Here is a 25,325-nt window from a genome sequence, read left to right as displayed (position 1 = left end):
ACACAGCTTATCGACAAGGCATCTACCCTGTCCACCCTTAAAATCCCACTTCTGAAGGGCAGCCTACAGAGGACTTATTCTAGTTGACTTGTATTACCTATATGCCTACTTATTGTTCCTGTTCCCCTAACCTCTATCTGTCCGTTCTTAGACTGTGATCATCTTGGGGCAGGGCCCATCCCTTCATTAATGACCAGAAAGTGTCTAACATGTCATGGGTATTATCACAAACAAATAATAAATGCTGGAATACAATAACTGCAGTTCTCTTGGGAATGCAGTGCTCAGTACTTACTGTTTTTCTCTTGGGTTATCTAACAATTATTCATCCATTACATTGTGTTTCAAAAAGTATTTCTTGAGAGTACAACACTTATAAAATCTGTCTTATATCACATATTGTATAGCCCTCCTGGGGTACATTGTACTCCTTACCGCCTCTTTCAAGACATTTTAAAATGAATAATGTGTTTTTTCTCTCTCATTAAGGAAAACATCAATACTTATTTAACTGCTATTACATACTTCCATTATCATTTTCTAAATAGTGCATTACCAGTAATTGATTGAAGCTTTATAGCCATGTCAACATCATATCCATTATTCAAAGAGATTCTCAGAATACTGGAAGCATCTGACTTAACCGAACACAGAGTATCATGAAAAAGACTTAGAAGAATCCATCTGCTGGAAAAATCATGTGTGACATTAATAATTAATCTCTAGTAGACTATGAATTACTTTACCAGCACCTACTTTTATACAGCATAGGAAGTAGTATACCTTAAAGTAGCTTACCTGAGTACGTACTGAATAAAAATGGAATACAAAGTGATAGCAACCTCAGGATGTAGCCCATAATTTGCTAATATTTCTTGCTATGAAGTTACTTAATGATTACTACAAATTTCCCAAATTCTTTTAAGTTCAGATCAATGTCTTGATTAAGAAAATGGTTTTGGGAGATCGGATGGTCCAACGGACTGGTAATACTTTTCAACCCATAGGTCAGCAGTCAATGCCAACTCAGGCTGGTAGTGACTAGAGAAGGGAAAATAAGATGATAATCAGATTCCAAGGTCTAAATAGTCTGATTATATTTGGATTCCTTCATCCAAATGTCAAACCCAAATATCAGTCAGGGACCTCACTAGGACCTTCTCAGTGTCTACCCACATGTCATGGACTCCCTGCCCCTACCACTTTGAGCCTTCTCCTGGAGAGCGGGGATGAGGAGTCCCTTGTCCTCTTAGTTGCAGAAGACAGATATCTGGCCCTCTTCCCATGTTTTCAGTCTTAAGGTATCTGACAAAGAAGCCCACTGCTTTCTCCTCAACCCATAAAATGTCTTAAGGCCTGTGGAACCCCAACCTTCCTTCTGCAGCAACAGTTCAAGAAAGGTTCCTGATAACTCTCCTACTTTTACCTCACTGAAACCTGGGAGTGTCAGATGACCAAACAGTACTACTGCTTACTAACGAGGACAAGTTTACTATTTGATTCATACAAACCATTTAGTAACTAAAGTTGCCATTCCTTGGAGGTCTATTGGTTAGTGACCTCAGTCCAGTTCCTAGTGGGTAGTTAGTAATGACACATTTTGGGATTCAAACCAGACCAGTGAGAGTTTGTGTCACTGCTTGTCTTGAAACCTGGAGTGCCTTGAAATGCTCTGCTGCTGCAGCTCCGTGTGGAGAGTCTGAGCCAGCATACAAACATTCACTGAGCGTCTGTGTATTGAACAGCCCTGGTTCAACAACTCTTACTCTACCAGCCTGCTTGTCACAACAAAGTCACACTCTGCTCTCCAACAGCCTTGGTTACTACTAGCCAAGTGACCCCAACACAGCCCTGTTCTCAAATTTCCCCAAAGTGTCTGCCCTGAGATGTCCAACCCTTTCCTGAAACATTCAAAGGAGTAATACGGTCCATTGCTCCTTGAAAGAGGTGAAAGCACAGCAGCTTGTTGGTTTAATTGGAGTTAATAATCACTCAGTATCAAACACAGCACTGGGCTGATTTCAAATAAAAGTAGCACAAGTTTATTTAATCAAAAAGAGAGAGTGAGTTCAATAATAAGAGATAATGACAGAAACGGTTACAAAGAAAAATGAAAAATGCTTTCTAGAGACTAAGACTTACCTTGAACCAACTCTATCCTTCTGTTACGATTCTTACCACTCCTCCTTCCAGAAAGATGGCTGTCCACCCTCTTGGTCAGGATCTCCCACAAAGTACAATGTGCTCTGTTCCTTTGTCTTCTTCAGTAAAAGATAACTTGGGGTTCTTTACCCCTCTCTTTTATAGTCCAGTGAACTTTAAATGTATCCTTCTCTAAGTTCAGTGCTCCTGCTGTGGGGAAAGGTGCCAGGGAGTCTGATGGAGAAGGTTCTATGCTGGTTTCTCCCTTCTGGTGCTTTCTACAATGTAAATTGATCTATCCCTGAAGCCTCTGATATGCCAATGAATGGCCACTTTACCGTGATTGCCAATTGATTGTAATTGTACTTGGATGGAGGCGTCAGCCTTTCCTTTGTCTGAAAAAGCCTGTTTTCCCACTCCCCATATTTGCCTGGTTCAAACACATTTTAGTCCACATTTCCTTCACATTTTTACACTCCTTTGGGCATTTACTGTACATGCACCATGCAAGAATATTAATGATCAGAGTGTTATTTGTTTTCTAATGGTACCTTACATGACAACTTGTAGATACAGATTGTTACATAAGTGAATTAGGGTACAATGAACTGGTCAAGCCAAGTTACTACCAGATACCAGTGAGCCCCTTGCCCTCTGGCGTTGGATTGCCCTCACAGGAGGTAATAACGACACAAAAGAACAATCACCCGAACTGGTGCCTGTGTTGATGGCCTCTATGTAGAGGCCAACAAACCACTGGACTGGAAACCTTCTCATGTTTAAAGGTGGTTTCTCAAGGTCAGGCCTGAAGTACACTCATGCAGGAGTGTGGAAAAGAAGCTTGTACTGCTGACCATCCAGCACCTCTGTTTGGAAAAAGAGAGGATTCTGGTCTCCAGAGCTGTCAAACTAGCACCTTTCACAAGCCTTAAGCTCACTTAAAAACAAAATGTTAATACAGTGACTTAGTAATTAAACTAGAAGAAATAAAGCCCATTGCACAGTCATTGCAGTGCCTATGCACTGCTCCAATTCTACTGCCATTACCTTCTATTATTATTATTTGTATTACCATAACACCTTTCCTGCAGGAGCTCTTGTTTTTACTGTGAGATGGCGGATGACTGGATCTAAGCAAGAAAAAGCGAGGACTGCTGTCAGGAAGAGCTCTGATGGTCACCAAAAGACTGACAACCAAGTAGCGGTGAAACTATATCGAGCAATGTAACAAGGGGAAGCTTCAGATTCCAGACAGCTGGGGTTCTCACTAAAATGAGACCCTGGGGCCATAATTGGCTGCCCAGAGACAGGGTGCCACCCATATGGATCCAATTGGGCCCAGATTCTAAAACTCTGTCTGCTTTAATAATCTAAGGACTGGTCTACACTACAAGGTAGAAAATTTTAACTACATTCCTGAGGGCTGTGAAAATTTTCATACCCAGTGAGATTTAATTAAACCCACCTAAGTCCCAGTATTGACACTGCCAGGTTGATGAGAGAATTTTTCTGTCAACCTTCAGAAAGGTGGATTTTCTACAATGACAGAAGAACTCTTTCTGTGGCTGTAGTCAGTATCTACGCCACAGAGTCGCAGCTGCAACAGTGCTGCTATCGCATTTCTAGTGTAGACAGACCCTAAGATGTTATGTATACTGTGGGGAGAGATTAAGAAAAAAATAAATCTGCCTCTTATCTTGACAATGTTGCCTGAAAGTTATGCTTATGCAATTAATTAAGCCAGGGTATTATAACCATGTTACATTTCTGCCTTTCCTTGCCATAATTTTATCTCATAACTTTAATGATATTCAAATGTAAGTATTTTTGATACTGTATAAATTGTACTGATATTATTTTTTTACTCATCTCTGCCTGATTATATGAAACTATGTCATCTTTCTCTGAACTCGATTTTACTAATGGCATTTTTTCATGCTCATTAATAATCCATGTCATGTTAGGAGCACAACCAAACTTCAACCATTCATGACAATCTGTATTAAAAATACTGCCTACATCAGATAAACTCTCATGAGGAAAGAATATTAGAAAAACTTTGCCACTGATGTAGTCTCTAGCCAGCTAGATCTGAAAGATCAACAGGTCAACCAGAACCTTTTCTCACTCCAGAGGGAATTAAAGGAGCTGTAATTGTGTACTGTAGAATTGTCAGTTGACCTTATGTTCTCACGCAACACATTCTTTAATTCAAAGGCCTTAGTGTAGAGAAAGAAGGGAGAACAAATTAATGAATAAAATAATTGTTAATTTTTTTTTAAAAGACATGTACAACTATCTCAGAAATGGATGCAGTGTTCAGATTACCTGCCAAAACCGCAGCAAGGGGATTAATTCAGTGTATATGAATACAGAAGATAGCATTGCTCTCTGAAAATAGTGCAAATTTGTAATGTGGAAGACTATTTTACATAAATCTAGATTTTTTAGTAGCTCTCTGCACATACTCAGAGCGGCCTAATCTTGTCAAACATCTGCTCTCTGACAAACAAGTATTTCCAAGGGACATCTGTTTGCATACAGGGCTTTTGGACCCACACAAAAGAAATATATCGTAAATAGCTTCTAGCTACTTACAGTAGCACCTAGAGGCCCCAGCCAAAATTGTGTCACACTGTGCTAGGCACTGTACGTAGGACAAACTTGCATAAGGGACCTGAAATACTGTGAGTTTCCAACTCTCTCTTTTTGGAAGATCAGTGCCCTAAATTCACAGCTGACCTCATGAGATGCTCCCAGCTCGTGACACCTGTAGTCCAGGGCACTACAATACTTCCATGCTCTGCTGGCACTCAACAGCACAGCTCCTGCAGCGTCAATGTTACCACGGCCTCCTTTTTGGCCACTGTCTCTCAGGGAGTTTCATGCAATGGAGGGAGACACTGAAAATACTGATGGAGGCTACTCAGGAGCTAGAGCAAAGGAAGTGGGAAGGAGTGCAGTTTCCCATCCCCTGCTAAAAACACAGAGAGAGAGCTCCCTCTTTGTGGCTGATGCAGTCAAAGCTTCTCCTTCTGTTTCAATCTACTTTAAAACTGGGTCCACTTGAGCAGGCATCAGGGGACAGATTTTTAAAGCTATTCAGTCGCCTAAAGATGTAGATAGGTGCTACAACTGGTTGAAAATATTCTGACAAAATGTTTACAAAGGGAGTTAGGTGCCTACTGGGTTTTCAAAGCCTACATGCAAGTTTAGACACTTTATACCTTTACAAATCTGGCCCATAAACCCCATGGGATTATTTGACAATGGCCATCCCCAGACACACCTGATCCAGGAAGTATAATCTCCAAGGCACAGCGAAATATCTCCAAAGGGTTGGGGCCTGGAGGGGACAATGCTTTGGAAATGGAGAGTTCCCCTCCCCTCAACACCTCTCAGGCCAACTTTGATTCTATTCTCTTCTGTATATGTTCTTATACCACTCTCGTCACCATGGTATCTATGCACTCCATGCACAGAAACAAAGGAGGCAACTGAGTCCAAGTAAGGTATTTTAGTCAAAGTGTTACTTGAAACTATAATATCATCTTCCTAACTGGGAATGATGTAAATTGAATACATCTGTATTTCTGCTGAAACATCAGAGTCCCTCTCTAAATGATTATTCTATGATGGATTATCCTGTACAGTTGTTACCAAAAATATCCTATCCCAAATGGATTAAATGTACTATTGCTGTTGTGGTGAGAGCCATTTATCAGATTCTGTTTAATGTCACCAAGAGGTAAATTACAAAAGAAGGGAGTAGCATCTGTAGCTTCCATGATAGTAAAGCAAAATGCATACCATGGCATGAACACAAACTTGCCCCAATGTACGCAGCATAATCCTTTAATGCTGTAACCCCTTTGGTATTTTAGATTAACTAAATCGGGGAAAGTGTGGTCTTGCTGTTACCTTGCAGTGTCTGACTTCGGGCAGGTCACTTGGCTGCTGAGCCTCAGTTTTTCCACTTGTATAATGGGAAGAGCTGCTTGAACAGTACAGAAAAGAGTGTTTGTGAACAGCATTCAAATTGTGAGCTGTTTTTCAGTTCACCCAAGCTCAAACCTCTTTTTATTCACTATTCCTGCAAACAGGTTTTAGTCTGCACTAGTGCATAGGAAATGGCTGTCCATGTGAATATCTGTACTATCAGGCAAACAAAGATGTTTGTGTACAAATAAAGGTATTTTATATTTGTTATTCACTATTTGCTACTTGTTTCCATGTTTATAAAATTTCAGTTATCCAGTCAGGAAACAGAAAACACTATTCCTACACAACAAACAAATAGTGAATACTCAGAGTAAATATTGGGTGAGCAGTTTGCAGATAGCCCACAGACTGAGAAATATTTATTCTAACTATTCATTGTATCTATGTGAACAAGTCATAGATCAGTCACAAAAATCAGGATAGGTTCATGAACAATCTGAGAACAGAAAAAAAAGGTTACGTTTATCATATAATTAGTCATAAAAAATAATTTGACCAGCTCTAAGAATGATGATAACCAGGGCTGCCCAGAGGATTCAGGGGGCCTGGGGCAAAGCAATTTCGGGGGCTCCTTCCATAAGAAAAAGTTGCAATACTATAGAATACTATATTCTCATGGGGGCCCCTGAAGGGCCCGGGGCCTGGGTCAAATTGCCCCACTTGCCCCCCCCCCCTCTGGGTGGCCCTGGGGATAACATCTGCCTGCATCACAAGATTGGCTTGAGTTATTTTAATTAATATTCATGAGCGCTTTGAAATCCTCAGGTAGAAGGCACTATATAAGTGGAAAGTATTTTGATCACACATTGTGCTGTAATAAAGTTAACAGAAAATTGTCCCCTTGTTTTTATCCTAGGAGTCTTGGGTTTAAAAACAGATGCCAATTCAATTTTCATATATCTACAGTATATTTATTAGGCTATTCATGCTGTAAGTTCCATCTTGAGTGTAAGGTTTTTTTCAGAGGCTGCTTTTATCAAAGGGAGGAGCATTATATTAAGTGCATAGTAGTTATCACTAGAAATGATCAGAATGAGTTAAAATGATACAGAAACACTCTTCTGATGTGACTGTGACATTCACGCAGCAACTTCAAGCCCTGGTGGGACTCTAAACTGCTTCACAAGTTATACACCTAAATCACCACTGAAATTTAGCCCTCTCTGAGGTGGAAGGTGACAACCAACTGGCATACGCCTCACACTATACAACATTGGGGAGAAGACGACGTTTGGCCAAAGACACTGGTGTAAACTCTTGCTCTTGCAAAAAGTGCTGTGGAAATTTCAGTGTCCACTGAGAGTTGACAGGATGTCATGTAAAGACCTGCAGTATAAAGTAAACTGCATGAGACTCTGTTTACATCCCTTGGAAGGGAAAAGGGCTGAGTTTGACCCCACTGCAATTCAAACCTGTGTGTTCAGGAATCTCACTTTTCCTAAACTGTTGCTTGGACTGTTAAACTGTTCTCCTTTAGGATACACTGAGGTGGCAGATAACAATAGTGGGCCACTATGGGCCCTGTTCTATATGTTCTCCACAGACAGAATTCTCACTCACTTCAGCTTCTTCCTCATCATCACCCAATCCTCACCATGTTTCCTCTACCATTCTTCTGGTTCCTAACAACCACCTTGCTCTTCTCTCTTCCTTCCCTTGAGGTACCTTTTCTCTTGTACATTGCTTGTCCCAACCCACTTGTTTATGTTATGTCTGAACTTGGATAGCAGTCTTTGTGTCTTTCTGCGAAATGCCTAGCACACGTTGGGTGCTATGAAAACAAGAATGGGTCATCTAGTACATTTTTCAACACTGTACTTAACGTTACTTTGCCAAAGCCATTCTGAAGGTAATTATTCTGCAATGTCATATCCAGCTGGGCAGAGCAACAGTCACATGTGCACTGCCGGTACTTCAGCCCATTTGTCTCGGCAGCTCCGCCAAAGGCTTTATATAGCGGTTAAATAAGACTGGGGAAAGGAGTGAGCCTCATGCGACTCCAGAGGGGAGTGCATTGGAGGTGAAGGAACAGTTTCCCAATGTCACCTTCTGGGTTCAGACTGAGAGGTAGGATCTGGACCCTGTCAGGAAACTTCCATTCATCCACCTTCCAATGCAGGCTCTTGGCTGAGGTGTGGGGTACCAGGTCATGGTCTCACCATTTCCCCACACTGCACAACCACTAATCCCAGGGGAGTGGTCAGGGGCGGCTCTAGGCACCAGCAAAACAAGCTGGTGCCTAGGCGCGAAATAAAGGGGGGCGCAGCGGCCTGGGCCGCGGACCTCGCGCGCCCGCGCCCGGGGAGGTCCACAAGCCCCCGAGACGGACGGACCGCAGGCATGACCGCGGAGGGGGGGGTCGCGCCTGCGGCTGGCGCTCCGCACGCAGCAGATGATGCGGGCGCCGAGCCGCGGATCCGCCATCCGCATCCGCGGCCGGGGTCGCCCACCAGCCGCACACACCCGACCCTCTGCCGACCATGCAGCCCCGCTGCCGCGCTGGCCAGCTGCTCCCCGCCCCGCGCGGGCGCCCCTTGGCGCGCTAAACGGTAGAGCCGCCCCTGGGAGTGGTATAGCTGCCATTGTGCCCAGCTCTTCTTGGGTGCCCGTGCAGGGCCAGGAGTAATCTTCCCCCAAGACATAATATACCATCAGAAAAAGCAAGGACTGGAAGGAAATGTTGAGCTTAAGTTACTGACAGCTTTAGCTAGAATAACATGAACTCTTGAGCCTCTTCAGATGTGGAAAGCTGTCAATTGCATTCAATGGGATTCACTCTACACTCTTTAGTCGTTAGGAAGCTGTTTAGTTTTTAGACATCTTTCACCTAACTCAGAGATCTAAATGCAAAGTAGTAAATGCAGCACTCAGGGTACGAGGATTTTGACATTTGCCAGAAGATTTTGGTCTTTAAAAACCAATGAATGGATTGAAAGTGAGATATGAATATAAGGATTGTTATCTGAAATGGAAAATCCAATTCCAATATATTTCATGTTTAAATGAAAATGGTGTGTGTTTTCCACATTTCAAAAAAAATCAAAGTTCCTTTCAACATGAAACTGTCAAACATCTTTATTTAGGAATTTCAGATTTTTGGAACGAGCAAGATGAGCACAGCTTTCATGTACCGCTGGTAGAACACCATGTAGGAATGATTCTATCAGCCTGGATGGGATGGAAGGGCAATTGCTTAGACAACGGTGAGGAAGCAGTCCAGCCTGATTCTGGCACTGTGCTTCCACAAGCTAAGTTTATAGGACATTAAAATGACCCAAGAAGTCTTTGGAGGTCAGTGCTGTTGTCACACATTTGTAACAGCCCGAATTGTTGTTGCTGGCATCATTAAGTGAAAAGCATTTTGCTCACTTGCTTTTTGGAGTCAGCATGACATTTATACTGTGCTGTGCCACATTAGCGATGTTGTACCACAGTCTAGTTGAATCAGTGGCCAAAAAAGCAGGCAGTGACACACCTCTATCTTCACTGACAAGACAATATACTGAAGCTGATACAAAATATTCAATACACATGAGTCAAGCATACCATGTTACTGGGCTATGCCCATTTAAAACATTCCAAAAAAAATGGGGTGCTGGACTGCAGTACAAGCAAAGGCTGTGCCAGCCTTTAGCAGACTTAAGTATTACTATCACTATTTATTCTGAGCCCCAACAATGTGCTTTACAAACATAAAGAGAGTCACATATTCCCTGCCTGCAGGGTTAACAACCCAATGGCAGACATGACCAAAAAGAGAGACGACAAACAATAAGTGAGTAACTAGGAGGATGGGTGGACAAGGGTTAAAACAAGGTATAGTCAGGAGGAGACTTGTCTTGTTCCAAAACGGAACTTGTGTATGTTTTCTTACCCCACTAAAATCTACTGCCAGACAGGTTCCCTTACCCAACCCAGCCAGCAGACACAACCCACCAGAGAAAACGTTCTTTAGCTCACATGACTGGAGGAAGGTGGGCTGGGATGAGCTGCTGAGACCTTGTGTCCCTAGGGAGTCTTCAAATCCCTTTCTTCCAGCTTCAACCTACATCTTTTCCACTTCCTCCTTTCCCCTTCTCCTCCACATCTAATACAGTCTCCTTTCCTGACTTTCAGAATATAGCCCTGCCCTACTGAACCACACTCGCATCTTAATGTGTTGTTTCACCACATCAAGGGCAGGCCATGGGAGGCCTGCATGCACCAGTCAACTATTATGCTGCAGGAGATGAGTAGTGTGGTCAGGATCGAGCTGGGATGTTGGGGTCAGGCAAATAGCAGAGTCAGAGTCAAGCCAGGTCAGGATATTAGGAAAGCAGAGTCTAGCACCAAGTTATAGAGGGCAAGCAATAGCAAAGTCAGGGACAAACCAGGGTCAGAAGCCAGAGTGTAGACCTACAACATGCAAGGTCTTGAACAGAAGCAAGACAACCTGTATTGCTTCTCAGACTATGATGGCTTCCCAGTTTAAATGTAGCACCAGCCAATCAGTGGGCTGAGAGTGGCCGCCACTCAGGCCCTGCTGGGCAGTACATCCTGCAGTGCCTATCTTCACAGGGTCCTCCAGGAGACATCCAGTCCAAGCTTCCAGTGGCAACGTAGATGCATCTGTAGCCACCCCTCCTTATATTTCCAGGTTCTAGTCCCCCAGGTTCTGACACCCTCCCCACTCTAGTAGTGATGCCAGCTTTTGTTAGTCTCCTACAAATGACTTTCACACTGTCTTTCCTGCTGTCCTTTGGGCATGGAAGGGCTTCCCCAAACTAATCTGTAAAGCAATTCCCTCCTCAAGAACTACTTCTACTGTGATTCCTACAGTAAATTGCCAGCTACTGCTGGTTAGGCTGGTGACCAGCCAGGACTAATGACATTATCAAAAATATCATTTGTTGGCAAGTATCTTTAAAAAACCCCTGCAAACAGTACATGCAACCAGTCTATGTAACCATTGTGATGCTGTGTATAAGAAAAATGCCAATTCATATTGTTGGTACCACTGTTATACAATTGAAACAAATCCTATACAATGTGTATCATGTAAGGTGTCAATGGAAAAGTCATGATTTGCTAAGTATGATCATCTTGTTTACATTCATGTTTCATCTTTGTATCTGAAGTTATTAAGTTGGCTATGTACTTATGTCTTACACAGGCGTTGTATTCCTGGGTGATACACCCCAGATAGAATTTACATTAGGGCAAGACAGCTGTGTGTTGGTGGCCTGTCAAGGACACTCTACTCTCACAATGGGACATTGAAGAAACTCATCCCATCCTGATGGCTCTTTCTGAACATGCCTCAGACAGCAAGGAGCCAATGGCTGCTCCCTGTGATTCAGCAAAACATGTAAGAACATGTGATATACTCATATGACCCTGGGCTCCATCTTGGGCCAGTAACTTCCCATACATAGGGGCTGTGGGCTTTGTTTGGGACAGTAAATTTCCATGTACATGGCAGGGGATATAAAAAGACACCTGAGGCATCTCCACATTGCCTCTTTCCTGCTCTAATTCTCTGGACTGTGGATTTACAACTAAAAGGAGCATTTTGAGCTGTGGATTGAGGGCCTCTTTTGGAAGTTACCAGAGAGACTTTTATTCCATCACTGCTACACACCTGATATAAGGACTTGGCAATCATTTGTATGTGTATGATTTATTAACCATTTTTAACTCTTCTCTTTTCTTTTATTAATAAATCTGTAGGTAGTTTACTAAGGACTGGCTGACAGCGTGATATTTGGGTAAGATCTGAGATTCATAGTGACCTGGGGATGTGTGTCTGATCCATTGGGATTAGGAAGAACCTCACATATGGTGAAATGGGGTTTCAATAGCCTCTCACTATATTAGACGGGATTGACTGGATGGGAGCCAAAGGCTGGAATGCCTAAAGGAGACCGTGTTTGGCTTCTGGTTAACCAACGTAGTACTGCTGACGCTCTTTTATTACTGTCTTGGTGAATCTAATTATATAATAAACCACCAGTTTGGGGGGATTGCCTGGCCTATGTCTTGCAGTCTGCCCTGAGTGTGGCATTCTCAGTGTGCCACATCCTGGTCACCAACAAGCCTTCCAGTCACAGTTATCCTTGTTCTCTCTCCCGCGTTCTCTCTGTCCAACTTCTTGTGTCATGTCTTAATGTACATTGTAAGCTTTTGTGGACAGGACTGTATCTTACTATTCAACTGTATAGTTCCCAGCACAACAGGTGTCCTATCCAATTGGGGTCTACATATTTATAACACAAATAATAAATACTACTATTGCTACTAATTGTTCTGTTTGGTTCTGCATACCAGGGTTTTCTGACATACTAGGACAAGATGGGTCAGATGATGGTGAGGTTGAACTTTGATAACATTCCTGATGCATCCTTTGGATCATCTTTTCAATTCTGCAACAGGCAATAGGTGAGTGAGGTGGGGGGAGGGGATGAAAGGGAAGAGGATGAGTAAATTGTCATTAAAATTTCCTGACTTCCTGTCCACCAGAAAAGAGAATGAGAGCACAATAAATGGAATTCCAATTTCAGAAGGCTCAGCTCCACTGGGAAATTTCAAAGCGACAATAGTCTAATGAGTCTGAAATTAGTGAAAAAGTGCCAATAGATGAAATCAGGGGCAGGGAGGGTGAAGAGAGAGAACTTCTAACAGTCAGTTGACACTTAAATGAGAGCAAAGAAAGAACCTAATGCTTACCTGGGATCAAGAGTCTGATGATGCTTTTGAGTTAAGCTAACTTTGAGGAGTGGAATTTTACTAAGCAGTAACCTATTACATATATTGAAATTTGTGCAACAGGTATTTTAGTAATATTAACCGCAAAATGTGTGCAAGAAGTACTAGGGCTAACATTAACCCAAAAAGAGAACAAAAAATGATTTATCACGAGGTATTGAGGTAGTTAAAAAGCTACAAGGAAAAAAATAACCTAAGATAAGAAGGCATATGTACCAAAAGGAAGAAATAGATAAGCATTGGAATGATAAACAAGCAGGCTGTCAGAGAACTACAAGGAAGATCTTCCACAGCTGTCGGTAACTATAAGCCTCTCCATGTAGGTGCTGTCTTTACCCATTGTCAAATGGAAAGTTCAGATTTTGAAGTACTATAACTTTGTGGAAGCAGCAAAGAATCCTGTGGCACCTTATAGACTAACAGACGTTTTGCAGCATGAGCTTTCGTGGGTGAATACCCACTTCCTTTGTGATTGCTTTTAGAACTTCTCAAAGTAATGTAGGACATTAAGGATGAGATACACAAGAGGGACTTAGGTGCTTATGTACAACATTTAGGCATCACTGCCATTCACAAAACCCCTGTTCAGCTCTCACCTAACCCTGTAGGCACCTAAAGTTCCTAAGCACCTAAGCTTCATTGTTAAAGCCCCTAAGGTGCCTACATTTCAGCAGCCGCACATGTGCTTAGCTGCCTAAGTCCTGACACTACTCAGAAACTTGGCAGTCCATGCCTAAGCCCTAGTGGCATTCACACACCAGGTGTGCCCCACCTAGCTTGTCTTCAGGGGCGGCTCCAGGCCCCAGCATGCCAAGCGTGTGCTTGGGGCGGCAAGCTGCGGGGGGCGCTCTGCCGGCACTGCGAGGGCAGCAGGCAGGCTGCCCTCGGCGGCTTGCCTGCGGAGGGTCCACTGGTTCCGCGGCTTCGGTGGACCTCCCGCAGGCATGACTTGTGTCCCTCATCATAGGCATGCCTGTGGGAGGTCTGCTGAAGCCGCGGGACCAGCGGACCGTCCGCAGGCAAGCCGCGGAAAGCAGCCTGCCTGCCGTGCTTGGGGCAGCAGAATTCCTAGAGCCGCCCCTGCTTGTCTTCAGGGCCTGATGTGGTAGGTGTGCTCAGGGCATGCCTAATGGGCACACCAGATGCCAGAGGAGGTGGTGCTGCCCCTTTTTGCGCCATGTTACAGCATCACCTAGGTCTCCCATCAACATGCTCTAACCATGGAACTATGGGATATTCTGGGGCAGGACTCTCTCAGTCTCTCCGGTTGAAGCTGTTCCACTGTGTATAACTACTTACATAGTCACTGAGCCAAAAAGACTGTGAGAATGACTTTGTAACCATGATGGTTAACATGCTTGTGATGCTGGTAGACCAGGCTCCAGCTCATACCAAGGTTGCCATGGCTCAAATACATAGCTGGAATCAGTCTGGATCACTTGTGTGTTAGTATTGTTAAAATAAGTATTAGAATTGTTAGACTTTATTGAATGCTTGGGAGTTGCTGCATGAATTAATTTGACATAACATCTGTATCAAATATTATAAAGTAATATTTGAGTGGCTGTATTGTGAGCCTCTGTGACTATGTAAATTACCTGATAGGAGAGAGAAGTTAATTAGTGGGAAGTGCTAATCTACAACAGAAGCTGTTGTATCCCGCCCAACAGGAAAAGCCAATGACACCAGTTAGATGATTGTGAGATGCTAACGAGGACAAACGCCATTGATCTGCTCCCATCATCTCAGGCAGATGAGTCATGCAAGTGAATTACTCTTATCAGATAAGTTTACAGCTCAGAGCACATGGCAGGAGGGGGATAAAAACCCCAAACAAAAGGAACATATTATCTCTATGCTCCTTGGGCTCTAGGGGGCAAGATTTCTAGGCATCAGCAAGAGATCTCCAGCTGCTTAGCCTGGGTCAGCGCTAAAGGACAGATAGAGCTTATTTTACTGTAGAAGCCTCTATTACCTTTTGAAAATTAAGATTATAACTCATTTGTGTATATGTTTACGTTATTTAACCTTGTAATAACTCTGTAATTTCCTTTTCCTGTTTAATAAATTTTAATATTTATTATAGGATTGGCTAGAAGCATTATCTTTGGTGTGAGATCTGAGGTGCAATTGACCAGGGGTAAGTGACTGGTCCTTTTGGACTGGGAGTAACCTGAATATTGCTGTGTCTTGCTGTAAGGGACAATCTATTACAAAGGTATGCTCACCTGCATGGCAAGGTAGATCCACGTACCCAAGGGGACTGTCTGTGAGACCATAGTGCCTGAGGAGTTTACACTCGATAACTGGTTGGTGAAATCTAAACATAGAACTTACAACCAATTTGGGGTTTGTGCTTTATTTCCTGACAATCTGCCCTGAGATTGGTATTCATGCTCTTAAGTCTCTGCAGGCAGTATTATAATGCTCACTTATGAAGTAAGAGACCCAGGCTCCAGTCCCCCTGTTCTAATGAATGTTTAATTATCTACACCAGCAAAGGATCCACCTGACAGAATTTCCCTTTATACTCTAGTTAGAATGTAGGCCTGGTGCAAATTTATTGAAAATTACTAAAATCCTAACATCACTGATTGAATACAAGTGAGCAGGGATGGAAATACAGTTTTCCTAGAGGATTCAAGGAGGGATATTTTGAACATCAAAAATATGTAGTTTTTTCTGATATTATGTCCTTCACTTTGAAAGCTTCAGCTGAGGTTAAATCTCGTCTCCTTGACAACAAAATACAGCCTTTTATACAATGGAATTGTGCTGTATTATTTATCATAAATTCCAACACGCTGGCACTGGACAAAGGATATTTAGTAAGCAAAGGCAAACTAGATATTGCATAAGTCATGGCAACCATTTCCTTTACCTCCTGCCATAGATATATATTAGATATAGAAATAAAATAGGGAACTCAGCAGACATTACTGTATATATTTTTCAGAAACTACTATATAGAATAAAGCACTGTTTTTCTTTATCTCAGATCCTTCAGCTCTTTTAAGCTAGCAAAACCTCATTTTTCCTTGTTCTCTTTCAGACTAGGAGCGATAGGTCATGTAGACTCCTCAGTAATGCTGTCTTTCATATTCATCGTATAGTAGCAATGAAGTCCATGGGACAAAGCATTTGTGAGGGTCGGTGACTGGGTCTTGGCTGTTCCTCAAGCAATTAATTCCTCCCAGTTCGTCATTAATTTTAGCATGATCTGGAGAAATGAGCATGAGGGTCAGGAGGCAGGAAAATTCTAAATTCTTATCCCAGCCCTAATTTTCATTTACTTCATTTCTCAGACTCAGTTTCCCCATGTCTAAAATGGTGATAATATTAACTCACAGGGCTGTGGTGAGGATTACTTAATTAACATTTTTAGAAACACTTTGAACCATGGACAGTGGGTATCATTAGCAGGGGAAGGCTGTCCCTCCCCAAAGAGCCCCATATGGCCCTGCCCATGCTCCGCCCCAAGGACCCCTCCACTAGCTGGCCCCAGCCCAGGCAGGCTGCTCCTCTTCCAGGAAGCCTTCTGGGGCTGAGGCTAGGGTGGCTGGGATTTGGGGTGGCTAGGGCCACGTCGCCCAATGCTCCAGGGCTGGGGGGGGGCGTGCTCCAGGGCTGGGGGGAGGGGCCGCGCACTGCCTGCGTGCTTGCTTGGTGGTCCGGGGCTGGGGGGAGGGGCATGTGCTGCCTGCCAAGTGCTCTGGGGCTGGAGGTGCTCCAGCAGCCTGGGACTGTGGGGGGCTGGCAGCTCTGGGCTTCCATAAGGGAAGGGGGAGAGGGAGGGATGGGGCTCAGGTGGAAGAAGACTGGGCCAGGGGCTAACCTCCACCACCATGCGTTGAACAAGTAAAGCGCTATGTAAGTACAAGGTAATAGTATAATCATTGAACGATGGCCTTTTACCTAGATCACGTTACTGGGAAAGTGCAGTAATGCAGTAGAATATTTAGGCTGATAATTTCTTGAATATTCAACTGTCTCAACAGTTTTTAGTTCTTGTTTGGAATGTCTTTTTACCAGTATAAAACAAGTCAGAGCACAAGGCTGCATCTTATGCTCAGGACAGTGGGGGAGGGATTTTTTTTTTTAATTAAACCCTGCTCCTTACTGCAGATTGCTCTGGGATGAAAGAAATTTTAACACCCTTAAGTAATTAGTGTTTATGGGCAGTGGGTGAAGCTCCCCATTGGGGAGGCTAGCCCCCTGCACCACCTCTTTCGGCCAAAGCCCCTTTCGGCTGAGGCCACATCCCCACTCACTGCTCGCCGCCCCCCATGGCACTGGCCCAGGTGGAGTGAGGCTGAGATCTTGGGCTCTCCCCCAATGGCCCCAGCTGGGGGTGGGGCTGAGAGCTCGGATGGGACCACTGGGGGTGAGGGAGGCTGAGAGCTCAACTTCAGCCAGGACCAAGGCAAAGCTCTAGGCCCTGCCTGGAGCTCCACACCTGGAGCCCCAACCCTATTTCCCCCATGGCCCTGCCCCCATTTCGCCCATGGCCCTGTCCCCATTCCACTCACAGCCCCGTCCCTGTTCCACCCCTTCTCCCAGGGCCCCACCCCTATTCCACCCATGGCCATGTCCCACCCCTTCCCCTGCAGCCTCTCTGCCTGCTCACTCCTTCACTGCCCATTCCCCTGCACTGTGGCCTCATGACCAGTAAAGCTCTGTGCCCTTGCCATGGCCCCAGGGCTGCTGTGGCAGGGGGAGATTTTTCCGGGGGGGCCCAAATCCACTACTGCCCCCACCATGGTGCAAGGTTTGAGGAGGCTTAGCCTTCCCTAGCCTCCATTAAGCACCACCTAAGTTAGTGTTTATTTTAACATTTTGAATGCACTGAAGCTATCAGAATTTCTATCCTGTTCTGAAAAACTCACTCCTATTGTCCAGAAATAAGCACTTATGTATTATGGTGAGGAGCTTGGTACATAGATCTAAGTAGACAGAACACTTTACCTCTATTTCATAGATTATAATGCTAGAAGAGATCACTGTAGCCATCATCTAATTTCCTGCATAATACAGGCCATAGGACTTCCCTGAATTAATTCCTATTTCAAGTCCAGTAACTCGGCTCTAACTAGTACATATATATCTTTTAGAAAAACATCCAATCTTGATTTTAAAATTTCCAGTGATGGAGAATCCACCACAACTCCTTGGTAAATTGGTCCAATAGTTAATTACTCTCTCTGTTAAAAAATTGAACTTTGTTTTTAATCTAACTTTGTCTAGCTTCAACTTCTAGCTACATGATGATCTTATACCTTTTATCTTCCGGATCAAAGATCCCATTATCAAATAGTTGCTCTTCATGTCGGTATTTATAGTCAGCTCTTAACCTTCTCTTTAATAAACTAAACACATTGAGCTCCTTGTATTTATCACTGTAAGGCATGTTTTCTAATTCTTTAATCATTCCCCTTGCTCTTCTCTGAGCCCTCTCCAATTTATCAACATCTTTCTTGAATTGTGGACACCAGAACTGGACACAGTGTTCCAGAAGTGGTTGCACCAGTGCCAAATACAGAGGTAAAATGACATCTCTACTCCTACTCAAGATTCCCCTGTTTATTCATTCAAGGATCACAGCTTCGCACTGGGAGCTGATCTTCAGCTGATTAGCCTCTGTAACTAAAAGATATACTTTAGTTCAAACAGGAATTCATTCAGGGAAGTCCTATGGCCTGTGTAATACTGGAGGTCAGACTAGATGATCACCGGGGCCCTTTCTGGTTTTATAATCTACACATCTATGAATCATGAGGCCCAAGGCCTTTTCAGAGTTATTGCTTCCCAGGACAGAAGCCCTCATCCTATAAGTATGTCATACATTTTTTGTTCCTGTTGGTGTCATTAGGCATAAATCTAGGTAACTAGGTAACTCGGGAGGGTGGAAGACCACAAGTGTCAATGAAGCCTTTTTGCACTGGGCCTGAATGAACCAAAGTTATTCCATGTCTAATCAAAGCCCGTCCATGTTTGAACTTTAATAGACCTAACAGGCCAGCAACAGAGAATGGTTATCAGTTGCAACACCTGTACCAGAAGGTAATAATAAGGCCTGCTATAATGAGGCCTGCTTGCTCCTGGCTAAGGGGCAAAATAACAGATCAAAGAAAGTAAGACAAGATAACGGTTCACAGAAGAGTTACTAATGAGCTAAATTGTTAGATGCCAAGTATGACTTAACTGCTTAATGTAATTGCTATTGCAAAGTGTATCTGCTACATGGGAATGAAAGTGGGGAGAGAGGGGGAGTGGGAGGGGATAGAAGAGGCTTAGTTAAAGTTATGTATAAAAAGAGAAAAGCTGCTTGTAGCTGTGTGTGCTTGACTTGAGACGTGTCTGTCTCCTGGCATCCCACTTTGAGATCTCAAATAAACTTTGTCTGCTTCTCCACCTTGGTGTGTTTATTGGAGCGAAGCACACCGGGCAACGAACCACTGTTGCTGTCCTTGGGCACTCTGTGCCAGCAACATTCCTGAATGTATGATTTTATAATTGGCCATATTAAAAACACATTATTTGCTTACATCCAGATTACCAAGAGATCCAGGTCACCCAGTATCAGCAATCTGCCCTCCTCATTAACCATTCACTCAATCTTTGCATCATCTGCAAACTTTATCAGTGATGATTTTATTTTTTTTCTAGATCCTTGATAAGTATTTTAAAAAATCCCCAAAACTGGTGTCTGAAGAAATGCCACTAGAAACACACTCACTAGAAGAGGATTCCCTGTTTAGAGTTATATTTTGAGGCCTATTAGCCAGTTTGTAATCAGTTTAATGTGTGCCATGCTAATTTTGTATTGTTCTAGTTTCTTAATCAAAATATTGGGCGAGACCAAGTCCAATTACATCAACACTATTACCTTTATCAACTAAATTTGTAATCTCAACAAAATAAGATAATCAAGTTAGTCTGAGGGGATTTATTTTCCATAAGCCCATGTTGATTTGCATTAATTATATTACCTGTGATGGGCTGTCACGTCTGGGGCGCAGTCTGGGAGCTGTGGGAAACGCTGTGCCCCTCTAAGCCACACAGCTGGGCTGGCCCTTTTCTCACCCTGCTTGGTTGGTGACACAGCCACCCTTACCAGGCCCTGTTATCACCCAACACAACAGCATGTGGCGCCACACACCCAAACTGAGCTACCTGAGTGCTGTATGTAAGCCACTCAAGGACATACAGGACATCCCCGTTCCCCCATTTTGCACCCTTTGGGGCTATAAACCCTGTATTATGCAGTCTTACACTGCACAAGGATCTGTACAAGGTAAGCACATTAATAAAGTTCACCTTCCCCTCAATGTAAGAAGAATATGCAACAAGCCTGTGTTAACCAAGCTAAGATTTTTCCCCAGGCACTTCACTCAAAGGCACACTGGCTTAGATAGAGCAAAAAACAAATTTATTAACTACAAAAAATAGATTAAGTGATAGCAAACAGATCAAAGCAGATTGCCTAGTAAATAAATAAAACCACAAACTACCCTAATATACCAAGTTTCCATACACAGGCTAGAAATCCCTTTAGCCTGGGACCAGCACTTCCCCCAGTTCAGTCTTTGTTCTTCAGGTGTTTCCAGGAGTTTACTTTTGTGAGGAATGAGGCCCTTAGGTGATGTCATTCCCTGCCTTATATAGCTTTCCCAGATGGCAGGAACCCTTTGTTCCAAACTCAGCTCCCAGCCCCACTTGGTGCAAAAATACAGGTACCCAAAATGGAGTCAGTATCATGTGGTCTGGTCAGGTACCCTTCTTGAGTAATAGCAGCCATTACTTATAGGTTGGCTGAAACATTTACAGAAAGGCTAAGCTCTTCCACAGTCTATTGTCGACAGTGCTGATGGGCCATCAGCACTGTCTAGCTTCTTCATTGTTGATCCGGAAAGACTAGCTGTGAGTGTTTTCCAGAGTAAGCACATTTAAAATACGGATACGTACTCAATATTCATACCTTCAAATACAAAAATGATACATGAATACAAATAGGATAATCATATTCAGCAAATCATAACTTTTCCAATGACACCTTACATGACCTATCTGGTACAAACTGCATCATAATTATGTCATACTCATACCATCATGAACAATATGGAGCGCAGTGTCACTTTACCCTCCTTTATTTTTGTATTAATCCAATCCCATATCATCCATTCTACTTTTTTGTCCAGGATCTGTCAGGCTGACAGGCCTATAATTTCCCGGCTCACATTGTTTGCCCTTTTAAAATATTGGCACAACTTTCTTCCAGTCTTCAGAAATTTTCCCAGTGTTCTGAGACACTGCAAATCAACATTACCAGTACAGAGAGTTCCTCAGACAGCTCTTTTAAAAAAACTGTTGGGTGCACATTATCCAGATCCATGGATGTACAAATTATCTAGCTTCAGTAGCTTCTGTTTGACATTCTCCCAGGTTAATGTTAGAATGGAAAGTGTTTCTTCGTCATACAATGTGATTGCATCTGGCGTCTTCCCAAATACAGAACAGAAATATTTATTGAACACTTCTTCAAGTCCAGCTAAATTCAAGCTAAGAACTATTGGTCTTATTTTCTCAACATCAATATGTTATTAAAGGACTTGAATGAACCTTCTTCTTGCTGTCTCCTTGCCTTCCAGGTTTCAGAGGGTACAGTGAGAGGACAAGAAAGATTCATTAAGTCAGAACAGCAAGATTGTCATGCTTCCATTTTACATCAGTGGAATCAGATTCTGAAAAACGTATGCTACCTGCAGTCAGGATCAATACATCTGTTTATTCTTCATATTTAATCACATTTGTTGCTATTCTTAAGGTACTGTAATTAAGTACACCTTAATTATCTGTAACCAGACATGTGACAAAATTGAACACAGAATCTGAATCTCCTCTCCCCTGAATTTTACTCTGTACATAGATGTACAAGCCCAAGAGACCAAATGGGAACCATCCATAAAGTTTTTACAAAATCCATTTGTAGAGTGGAACTGTACTGTAAAGACCCATAGTTTAGATATATTCTAAATGCTGGAGATACCTGAAACTGGGCAAGTAAAATCTGGATTAAAAAAAAACAGCGAAAAAAGGAAAAACTGAAAAAAAATCCTGGAATTTTCACAAAATGTCACCAAAAAGAAAGTTCACCCCCACACACTTTGTTCACCTCTGCACATTATCTTTTCCATTCTTGTACCTGCAAGGAATTTATCATTTATGAGCATGCAGTGCAGTGCAAAGTCTCTTTCGTGTTTAGTTACCTAGAATTATATTTGGGTCCATCATAAAGCAGTGCAACGTAGCCAAATAAACAGCACAGATTCCAGAAGCTCTATTAGACACAGATTTGTCTGTTTGGCAGATCATTTATGTGCCTCTATTTTGGTCGCTTCTGCTTACCACCCCCATTCCATCTGAAGGATCTGTTTGGCCAGCAGACAAACTTTGAAACTTTCTTCTTGCAAGTGTGTGTAGGTCTGACGAGTCGGGAGGGAAGTTTTAGTAATGTTGTTTTAAAGCTTTTTTTAAAGCTTAACCATGTAGTTATGAAGACGTTCTTAAATCTGATTCAGACTTTACTGTACCTTGGACTGAGTATGTAGCAGATGCACTGGATGTGCGCCTCTCTTTTAGGTCTTGAAGTTTAAACAAGTCTCCTACTGTTGGCCTGAAGTCAATGCAGCTGCACTTGTGCTAGCAATGGTGGAATGGCTAGTGCAGTTTGGGCATGGATGTTTTTTATTTTTGTGTCATCTGATCATGATGAGTGTCAGCTGATGGGTAAACATGTCTATGCCTCATGTACACTAGTGCTCCCATCACTGTTTGCACATGTGGAGCAGCACTGGTATTAAACCAACAAGGGGAGAATTGCTAAAAACAAACAGGCAGGATAGTCTGATGGATAAAGCAAAAGACCAGGCAGTTTGGAGACCTGGTATCTAATCCGGCTCTTCTGGTGACTTTCTATATGGCTTTCAGCAAGAAATTTGATCTCCTTTCATTTCCTCAGCTGTAAAATGGGGAATGAACGCTTACATGACAGGGATGTTGTGAAGATTAATTGGCTACTTTGTAAAGTGCTTAGAATATGAAAAAGGCTAAAGGTTTCTAGATTAGCCATGGAGATTGAACAGCTAGTTGGAATTTCAACAAGTATTCCCGTCTGCTGATTGTACAGCATTCCATTGACTCTAATCCAGTTTCAGGATGAGGAGATGGGAGTGTTCATGATAAGGTAGAAAATATAATGCACCTAAGATAGACATGTTATGTACTAACCACCACATTTATGCTTTGCATCTCAAAGCTGAAAAGAGTGTGTCCAAACTGCCCCCTGTATGGGGACCCAGGACTGTGTGTTGTGCATGCACTTCGCTCATTTTATATTTTCCCCACGCATTATTTTTTCCTCTAGTTGGAATAGTGGGTTTATGTTCAATGTCCTTTTTCTCGTCTGCCATCTTCTCTGTCCTACCTCCCCTTCCTTTGCTCCTCATTTTCCTTCCAGCTTTGTTCTCTTCACTCCTTGCCTGTTCCTACATTAATTTATCCCCTTGGCTGGCCAGCATGTAAAATATTGTGAGAACAAGATGTTTCCTCAATATATGATTGAAAATAGAGTGTGAACAGCTGATCTTCTGGCATGTTCACCAGAAAAATGTTTCCTTTGCTTGTATGTTTCAGAAGAAAATTCTACTGGAGAGAGACCAAGTGGTGCAGTGAAGGGGAGGAGAGCACTGGGATCTTCACTCCTTCCTAGGCTTAGAATGGGGGCATTACCATAAGTTTTATACACATCAGCCTCAAGCACAGGGACTTCTCTCAGGCCTAGAAGGTGGGACGAGGAGGAGCCAGTGCGGAGAGGGAGGTGAGCATATGCATTGGGGAGTTAAAGTGGCAGTTTTTACCACAGATGATGGGTCCTCCCTGTAGATTCATTAGAGGAACCTGACTTTTTGCATAGCTTCATTTTCAAAGGTGCTAAGCATCTACATTTCGGATCAGACCAATAGTCTATGGGGGAAAACCCATAGCTCTTTGTCCAAGCATGCATATAGTGGAGGAATAAGGATGTATGTGCAAGGAGAATTTATTATGAATAAGACTCTGAAAAAGATTTGGGGGTCATGGTGTATAATCAGCTAGAACATGAGCTGACAGTGTGACACTGTGGCACCAAGGGCTAATATGATCCTGGGTTGTGTAAGAAGCGGAATCTTGAGTAGGAGTACAGAGGTTATTTTATCTCTACATTTGGCACGGTGCAACCACTACTGGAACACCATGTCCAGTTCCGATGTCCACAGTTCAAGAAGGTTGTTGATAAATTGACAAGGTTCAGAGAAGAGCCACAAGAATGATTAAAGGATTAGAAAACCTGCCTTATTGTGATAGACTCAAGGAACTCAATTGGTTTAAGCTTAACAAAGAGAAGGTTAAGAAATGACTTGTTTATAAGTACCTACATGAGGAACAAAAATTTGATAACAGAGAGCACTTCAATATAGCAGACAAAGATAACAAGATCCAATGGCTGGAAGTTGAAGCTAGACAAATTTAGACTAGAAACAAGGTGCAAATTTTTTTTTAAACAATGAGAGTCATTGGAACAATTTACCAAGGGTTGCGGTGGATTCTCCATCACTGGACATTTTTAAATCAAGAAAGGAAGTCTTTCTAAAAGATATGCTCTAGTTCAAGGAGAGCTATTGGATTTGAAACAAGAATTAATTCAGGGAAGTCCTATGGCCTGTGTTATGCAGGAGGTCAGACTACATAATTACAACGGTCCCTGCTGCCATTGTAATCTATGAATGAGACTCACGAGTCTGTATGGTAAGTGCATTTATATGAGACTCACGAGTCTGTATGGTAAGTGCATATCTAAGGTGCATGCACTGAATGTGCATGCTCATTTAATGAGTGTGATTTGAATTGGTGACCATTCAATTGAATTTTATAGCAGGGAGGGTCTGTATGGGGCGTGTGTAGATAGGGAGCAAGTATGGAAAAGAGCGGGGGGTTGTGTGTGTGATGGGTTGGGTCACAGAAAGCCCCTTGGGGCTGCCACCTGATGTGCTGAGACTACCTCTGAGCCTGTTTTCTCTGCCAGCTTGGGACTTCAGTACCCTGTCTTGTTGATCCAGACATGCTAGCCTGCTGCAAACACAGGTCTGAACCACGTCCCCCAAAGCTGCAGGCTTTAACTGAAAACAGCTTAAGAAGTGCTCCTGTCTCTAGCACCCAGACACCCAGTTCCCAATGGGATCCAAACCTTAAATAAATCCATTTTACTCTGTATAAAGCTTATACAGGGTAAACTCATAAATTGTCCGCCCTCTATTACACTGATATAGAGATATGCACAGCTGTTTGCTTCCTCAGGAATTAAACACTAACTCTGGGTTCAATAATAAGCAAAAGTGATT

The sequence above is a fragment of the Mauremys reevesii genome, linkage group 3 (assembly GCF_016161935.1).
Source record: "Mauremys reevesii isolate NIE-2019 linkage group 3, ASM1616193v1, whole genome shotgun sequence".
In the NCBI taxonomy this organism is placed as follows: domain Eukaryota; kingdom Metazoa; phylum Chordata; order Testudines; family Geoemydidae; genus Mauremys; species Mauremys reevesii.
Note: the sequence above shows the minus strand (reverse complement) of the source record.